We start from the raw sequence: 8379 nt of genomic DNA, 5'->3' as shown, positions 1-8379 counted from the left end.
CCTTATGAGCTGCTTGCTTTGGCACTCGTGAGGTCCCCCTGCCAGGAATTCCCATTCATCAAGGTCTGGGAACAAATGCAGACCAGTCAGCTCCCCAGAGCGTTCACATATCTTACAGGCTGGCTTGGGCATTCTGTTCCTTTCAGCAGAATTAATGTGCGATTACTCTGACTGCTCATAAATGTAACTTAAAACTCCATCTCACTGTGACTTTATGATGAGGCTATAAAAGCCTCCCACAGGAACGGAGCACTTTGGATCTTTGAAAGTTTATTGAAGAAACTAACTAGGAAAACTCTTGAATTTGGAAAAGTATAACAATAAATGATCTGGTTGAAAGGTCATGCATACATACCTTGACTTTGGGGGTTTCCACCTAGAACTCCCTAGTGACCTGTCCACAGAGAAATTCAGGGGACCGGATAGGCCCGGGAAGGAAATGTGTTCTAATAGCTCTAGATATGTGTGTGTGTGTGTGTGTGTGTGTGTGTGTGTGTGTGTGACAGAGGTGGGGAACAAATCTGAAGAAGGCAGCTCTGATTAGGGGTGGGGGAAGTTCCGAAGCACTTACCCTTCCCTGGTTTGGGTAGAGGTTTTTTTTTTTGGATTTTCCCTGCCTAATGTTCCCTGAAGGAGAGAGGGAGACAAATATCTTAAGAAAAAGGAGATTCCCCCCTCCACCCCGCCCCCAACCAGGCCTATTTCAGAGAGCATAAGAAAAAAAGGGTTCAAAATAAGCTTGTCCCGAAGAGTTCTATGTTTGGAGAGCAGACACCTGCCCTGCTTCTTGAAAAGGGTGAGGTCCCGTTTATTCATACATTTGCGCAACGATAATTTATCGAGTGCTATGTTCGGGAACTCGGCTAGATACTGAAGAAGTAACTGAAAAACACAGAAACAGGAGTGAGTGCATGTCAAGTGTGCTTTGAATACAGGAGTCAGGAAGGCTCACCGGTTTTGCCTGTTTCAGAGGCTGGCTCCGTCCAGCTGTTTGGAATAAAGGCTTGCTTTCCCCTCCCCAGCCCTCTGGGTCAGTCGGCATTGACGTTCGCTTCCATTGAGCGACCACAGTTCCGTGAACTACGAGGATACTGAACACCCACTGGCCGCGGGTTGAGGCATGGTTTCTCCTCCCAATTCCCTTCTCCCTCCCAGAAACCTCCGGGCAGCCGCTGCCCGGAAAACCGCACCCCGCGCAGCCCCCTTTCCTCCCACTCTGCGAAGGAGACCTCTCTGTCCTGGGCGAAGGGGTAGCGGCCCCATCTATGAGCGGGCTGCCGATCACGGACCCACCTCCCCGGGCCCCCACCGTGCCCCGCCGGCCGCTGCGGGGCGCTGCGGCCCCAGCTTAGGAGCCGCTGGCGGGCCGGGCGGGGCGGAGGGCCCAGCCGGCGGCGCGGCGGGCGCGGCCACAGGTAACTTGCCGGAGCGGGGAGCGCAGCCTGGAGAGCGGGCGGCTGGAGGCGGCGGCGCGGGGCGGCGCCGAGGCCCAGGGGCCGCCGGAGCCAGCGGGAGCCCGTCCCCAGCATCTCCCTGCACCCCAACCCTGTCCCTGGCATCAGTTCCTGCAGCGCGGACGTCCAGCGCAGGAGAAAAAGGTACCGTGCGTTCTGCGCGCCGGCGCCCCCACTCCCGGGGACCTCTGATCTGGGGGTCCGACGTCGGGGATGGGGGCGCCCCAGACCAATGTCTGCTTGGGGAAGAGACACGGAACGCGTTGCCTTCTTTCCTGTGGCCTCTGGGAACGCCAGGGCCGGAGGGGGTCTTCCTGGGGCCCCTCCCTTATCGCTTTGCTTTGGTTACCTCCCTAGAATATAGACTGGGGGTTTGGGGCGGGGGGGAGCGGGGGGCAGAGAACTTTCTCGCCTTTGCTCGCCCCCCTCCTCTTTCTTGAGTGAGTTCAAAGAGTTTGAAGTCAGTGGTGATGGTGGAGTTGCGGGGTTCCCAGGTATGGCTCCCGGGCGCGGAGTGCAGGCGCAGAGGAGGGTCCCCTCTTGTCGCCTGGCGCTCCGCGCTGTCCTCGGGCCTTCGGGCCGGCTTCAGAGTGACCAGGCTGGGCTCGGGCGCGCCGCAGTCCGCCCCGCTTCCCCTTGCCGGAGAGGTGCAGGCGCGGGGGGCGGGGGGCGGGGGCTGTCCTGCCCCGGGAAGACCGCGCTGGCCGGGGCTCAGCCTTCAGATGTGGCTCGCGCACTCTTGCCTTGGGAATTTCGGTGCGGTGCCTCCGGTAGTTTGGGGGGCGGGAGGGGAGGAAGCGGAGCGCTCTTTGTCACCAGAGAGGGGCTCCAGTTTCGTAAAGCTGGTCAAGAACGGTTTCCCTGAGCCTCGGGGAGATGGTTCAGGGAGTGGTGAAGAAATCCGCTTTGAGACTGCGTCCTGATGCCACCACTTGTTCGCTGTGTGCTTTTGGAAAGCCCACTTATGTGAAGTTTGGGATTTAGAACGGTAAATTGGGTGTATAATGCATAACCCGGTAGTATCGTGGAAATGAAATGATGCCAAGTGAAATGCCTGGCGTACTGCTCTGAAACGTTAGGCATCCCTTTTGTGAACCAGTTGGTTGGTGATACTCGTGTCTAGGTCAATGGAAATAACCTGGGCAATGAAGACACACACCTGGGAGCACTGATTGCCCCTGAGGGAGGCTCTTCCAGCCTTAAAATAGCAATAGCAACCTATTGTTCTTACCCTTAGTAGGTGCAACTACGTATACATGTTTAGCTTCTATCATTTCTGGCAGGTGCTTAGCATATGGACAACAAATACATTTTTTTAAAAATTAAGGTATAAATTAAAATCGAAAGAGTTTTCTATCCTCTGTGTCATAAGTGAGGAGGAGAGAGTAGAAGAGGATGAGGAAGAATAAAAGAGACAAAAGAACAACTACTTGTTGGAAGGTATAGATCAAGGGTGATAAGAAATGCTAATTTGTTGCCCTGGTCAATGTGGCTCAGTTGATTGAGTGTTGTCCCTTGAGCTGAAAGGTCGCTGGTTCAATTCCTGGTCAGGGCACATGCCTACGTTGCGGGCTTGATGCCTAGTAAGGGTGCACACGGAAGGCAACTGGTGGATGTTTCTCTCTCTCCCTTCCTCTCTCTCTAAAAGTCAAAAAAAATATTTTTTAAAAAAGAAATGCTAATTTGTTAACCCTTTGTTTGTGGTTAGTAACGACAAAGATAACCACAGCTTTCCACTTAAACTCATCAACTCCTCCATAGCCCATCCAGATAAGCATATGCTGAAGTAAAAGCAGATGGGTTGTGATCCAACTCTGCGTAGAGACAAGGCACACTTCCAACTCCTGAGGCCCTTCTATATAGAAATTCTGGTGGTGCTGCTGTGAAATACACATTCAGAAAGTATAAAACTTAGGGGTACAATTTAAAGAATAAGAACAGAACACACACCCAAGTACCCATCACCCAGCTGAAGAACTGGAGCATGCCCAGGTCCTTGGATCCCCTAGTACCCCTCCCCATGGCACCTACTCACTTATTCTCCCCCATAAGGAACCACTAGCTTGGATTTGTGTTCATTTCCCTTTGATTTTCGCACTTAATATTTGATATGTGTTGATCCAGAGAAAGAAGATAACTACCAAGGACTCCTGGTAGCTAACTGGACTCAAATTAAAAAACAGAGCCTAGCAGCTATTTCTAAACAGTAGGAGAAGCCTGCACTAAATTACCTGCTTCCTGCATTGAACTGCTTGCCTGCATTGTATTCCTGCCACCTGAGCCAACCCTTATAAAGGAGTTCTTGGAATTGTATTTCAGCCAATAGGACTGAGACTTGCCCTGTCCAATAGAAACTGCACAGCTATATCCACATTAGCATCTTTACTGACCAATCAGAACAGCTCTATTTTGACCAACCAGGATGGTGCTTTTTGGCCCAATCAAACTGTGAAGATTTGGAGCCCTCATTTGCATGAGGGTGGATCAATCAGGGATCAAGGGTAGAGACTTCTCTCTATATAAGTCAGCTCCCCCCCCAATCCCCCCTCAGTGCATGTCCTTAACTTTCTCTTGTCACTGAGGGCTGGGGTTTTCCCAGGGTGGAGCTGAAGCTGAAACACAGGTGTCTCTAAAGAGCAGGGTAGAGCCTTCGAGCCAGAGAGGGACCTCACAGGAGGCCAGGCCTCACAGCTGTGCTATTTCATAATTGAGTTAACACTATTGAGCTCACGGCTGTGCTGTTCTCACAGCTCTGCTGTGTCACAATTGAGCTCTTTACACTGAATAAAATTTTCGATTTTCTTCTTCACCACACCCCAAATTGGGGATTCCTGTTGGCACCAAACTTGCTTTAATGACCATTGGTTGACATATGGACAACTCTGGGGGAGGGAAGTTTCCAAGCTAGGATTTACACAATACCCTGGAGCAGTCTTATAGAAAGTAAGAGCAATTATTGAGAGTATGGTGAAAACCACAGAAAAGCTGAATGTATCGAAGTGCTGGGATGGGGCAGTCTCTCAAGTCCCTGCTCCCCCTCACCTTGGCACAGGCGCCCCCTTTCCTTGCTGCAGTGGGGTGTGTTGATCATCTTTGCAGATGAAACAGTTATGTTCAGCGGCACCACAAATATTTCCTCTCAATAAATGGTACCTGTTAACCCTCCCAGGAAAGCTGACTTGAATAAGGATGTCGCAGATGACTGTCATGGTGCCTTGTAGAAAGCATAGACGTTTCCTCCCCTGTCCTGTTATTGTCCAGGCCTAAGCTAGGACCTGGTGATATATTAACAATTTGTGAGAATACTCTGAAACGTTGTATTTTCCTCATGTGGTTGTTGATTTTTATTGTTGCTTTCTCCCAACATTTATCGTTGGGAAGCCTGTACAGAACCATAGGTGATGCTTACAAGTTGAAATAAATATGGGTGATACAATTTTTATCTGTTTGTTTTATTTGTTTATCCTAATGTGTGTGTGTTTTTCCCCCTCTATAAAAAATTGAATATTTGTGTGGAGAAACAATGTGATTCTTGTTAACAAAATGTTTCCTTTTTTCAATTTGATGCCCATAAATTGTCAGTTGTTTTTTTTATTTTTATTTTTAAGGATAATTCTAATGGTTGTGTTATCAGTGGTGTTGGTAATAAAATTGGACCTTGGTTCTTGAGTTTGACAAAGAAAGATTTCAGACTCAAGAACTCAAATTATAAGAGAAAGTGTGGCTGCACGACCAAGGGGGTGAAAGGATTAAGGAAAAGACAGACAAGAGAATAACAGCTGGGTCTCGGTGGGATGCTGCCTCCCTGATGAGGAGACAACGACAGTGCCCATAAGCCGTGTCTTTATTTTATAGCAGATGCCACAAGGCAAAGTAGGGGCGTGATCACGTTGTTTACAGCATTCTCATGAGCTCCAACCCTACTCAACTACATGCACCTGAACTCTAGCACAAGGCACGTGGGGTTACGTGTTTGGACCATAGGTTCAAGCTTACAACCACAGCCGTTGGCTATAATTGTGCTGGGGGGGGGGGGGGGGCGGCCTGCCTTCCAGCTGGGACTTGCACGTGGCAGTGAGAGGACCCTGTCCTTTCATTAGTCCGAGGTTTGAACCTGGCCAAAACACCGTAACCGTGCCCCACAAGAAAGTTTATTTAGAAAGTTACAGAGGTAGTAGAAGTGAGCCAGCTGGGCTGAATAGGCTCAGGAAACAAGTTACAGAAGCAAAAGAAGGACCCTTGGAGCTTAGGAGAGAGAAAGGCAGAGGTAACGCACTTGTGGGGAAGGAGGGAAAAGGGACAGGCAGGAGCGTGCTCCCCAGAGGAAAAGTCCCATCAGCATTTTATTTATTTATTTATTTATTTATTGGTTAATCCTCAGCCGAGGATATTTTTCCATTGATTTTTAGAGAGAGTGGAAGGGAGGGGGAGAGACACAGAGAGAGAAACGTCAGTGTGAGAGAGACATATCATCAACTGGTTGACTCTTGTATGCCCCCCACCAGGGCCGGAGATTGAGCCTGTAACCCCTGCAACCCAGGTATGTGCTCTTGGCCAGAATCAAACCTGGGACCCTTCAATCCACAGGCTGATGCTCTATCTACTGAGCCAAACCGGCTAGGGCTATTTTTAACATATTGTGCCTTCTTAATCTTTCTTTGGTTTAGACTGATTATATCTAATTTTCAACATCTTATGGTTTAGATCAGTGGTTGGCAAACTCATTAGTCAACAGAGCCAAATATCAACAGTACAACGATTGAAATTTCTTTTGAGAGCCAAATTTTTTAAACTTAAACTATATAGGTAGGTACATTGTTATTAACTTAATTAGGGTACTCCTAAGGCTTAGGAAGAGCCACACTCAAGGGGCCAAAGAGCCGCAGTTTGCTGACCACTGACCTAGAACATTGACAAAATTTGAACATCCATCTAAGTATTAGAATCTGATATTCTAGACTCAAAGTACTTTGGGAAATGCTTGACTCTGTTTTCATGTAAAACTAGGAAGAGGGTGTAAGGATTAAAACATTTAAATTTAGGAGTTGCTTGACAGCTGAATGGACTTAATTCAGTTTCTACATCACTGATTTGTCCTTAGTTCAAAAATGGAGAAGATTATGGAAAATCTTTCTGTCCATGATGGTAAACAAACAAACAAAAAAGTGAACTTAAGGGAGATTAGCAAATAGTAACAAGAATACAGTAGCTTAAAGTAAATCAATCTTAATAGCTAAACAGGAACCAGCAAGGCCTTTTTGTTGTTTTTGTTTTGTAAAGGACATATGCTTTGAGAAATGTTTCTAAAATTAATAGGAACAAAAGAATAAGGTCCATTTTCCTTACAGATAGGAAGTAGACAAAAGGTGAATAAAGAACTTAGTTCTCCTGAGGTTGTGACCTTTTCCACATTAGCTTTAGGGACGTTGCTCTCTGTCTTCTGGTCGAGTTGGATGAGGCTGTGGGAGGTGGAGGAGCACATCCTGGGCCTTGGGAGACAGAAGGACGTGAGATGGACGTTAGGAAACCTGGCGTAGTCCTGGCCATCAACTCACTGTGGAGCTCTAGTTTCTCAAAGCCTCAGTTTTTATTAAATAAGGGGCCCAGACCAAAACATAGTGTAAAAGCAATCCTTTCTTCTGCCACAGTCCTGGAGAGAGGTGCCCTCCAATCATCCTGATGGTCTGTGGACCAGCAAGAACTAATGCGATTGTTAATCCGATGTAACTTGATGATTTCCTTTTATTATGAGCATCAGCAGCTTACTGCATAGTGACCTTTAAGACCGTGTGTATGTGTATTCACATTCCAGAATATAAACCAAAGTACCAGTTTATCTAAAATGTGATTCCAAGGTCAGAAAATTTGTATTCTTCAGTGATTTAGAGTTTTAAAAAATGTCTGTACAGTGGGGCCTTGACTTACGAGTGTCCTGACTAACGAGTTTTTTGAGATACCAGATTTTTTGAATTGAGTTGATAGAGTAATTTGAGTTAATGAGCTCCTTAACGAGCTCGGTCTCTGAACTAATTAAACTCGTAAGTCAAGGCCCCACTGTATTGTATTCTAACACCAGGAAAGTCCCACGGGAATCTGATATACAAGGAAATTGCCTCTTGGTGGTGAGTTTAGGAGTATTGGGGCTTCTTCCCCTCTGTATCTTTATGGAGATTTTATAGGCTTCTTGCAATGAACATATATTAAGTTCAGGATCTGAAAAATAATTAAATCAGCTGTAAAGCTTTTAAAATTACGCAAGATAATTCAGTATTAATCAAATGTATTTTTTAAAGAATACTTTGTTCCCATAGTGGAATTATTTATTTATTTTTTAAATCCTCACCTGAGGATATTTTCCCATTGACTTTTAGAGAGAGTGGAAGAGAGAGGGAAAGACAGAGAGAAATATGGATGTGAGAGAAACACATCAATTGGTTGCCTCTGCACGAGCCCTGACCAGGGCCCGTGCTGGGGCGGAGCCTGGAACCGAGGTACATGCTCTTGACTGGAATTGAACCCAGGACCCTTCAGTCCGCAGGCCAACACTCTGTCCACTGAGCCAAACCAGCTAGGGCCCCATAGTAAAATTATTTAGATGTTCTACTACCTAAAATATCTGCTTAATGAGAGGTAAAAATGTAGTGACATAAGGTGGACCTATGATGTCATACTTATACAATAGTGATTTGAATTTATTATTGAGAATAAAAAATAAACCTAATTATAAACAATCAACTTGAAAAATTTCAGTACAGATTTTTCACAAAACTAAAAATTATTTTTCTTTCTTTGTCAGGGATAATATGTCTCATGTCATTTTAAAAACTTACTTTTTAGCTAGAAAATACCAAGTGAACTAATTGTAAGTCCCAGAATGAAATTCTGAATTTGGCCCAATTTAGGTAGAATGCCGAGATGTACTGTA

General features: G+C 46.4%; 1 protein-coding gene across 2 annotated transcripts in view; it reads left to right on the top strand.

Moving 5' to 3' along the window:
* The first annotated feature begins 1512 nt into the window (after window positions 1–1512).
* ANKRD6 (ankyrin repeat domain 6) overlaps window positions 1513–8379 on the top strand; it is a 148348-nt gene continuing 141481 nt past the window's right edge. For both annotated transcript variants that reach the window (XM_070418087.1, XM_070418084.1), the window contains exon 1: window positions 1513–1598. The gene's annotated coding sequence lies outside the window, so the exon portion shown is untranslated. The remainder of the gene's footprint in view (window positions 1599–8379) is intronic.

The sequence above is a fragment of the Myotis yumanensis genome, unplaced genomic scaffold (assembly GCF_028538775.1).
Source record: "Myotis yumanensis isolate MYYU_CA2020_CCGP unplaced genomic scaffold, mMyoYum1.0.hap1 SCAF_6, whole genome shotgun sequence".
NCBI lineage: Eukaryota > Metazoa > Chordata > Mammalia > Chiroptera > Vespertilionidae > Myotis > Myotis yumanensis.
Note: the sequence above shows the minus strand (reverse complement) of the source record. Positions and strands in the feature narration are given on the sequence as shown.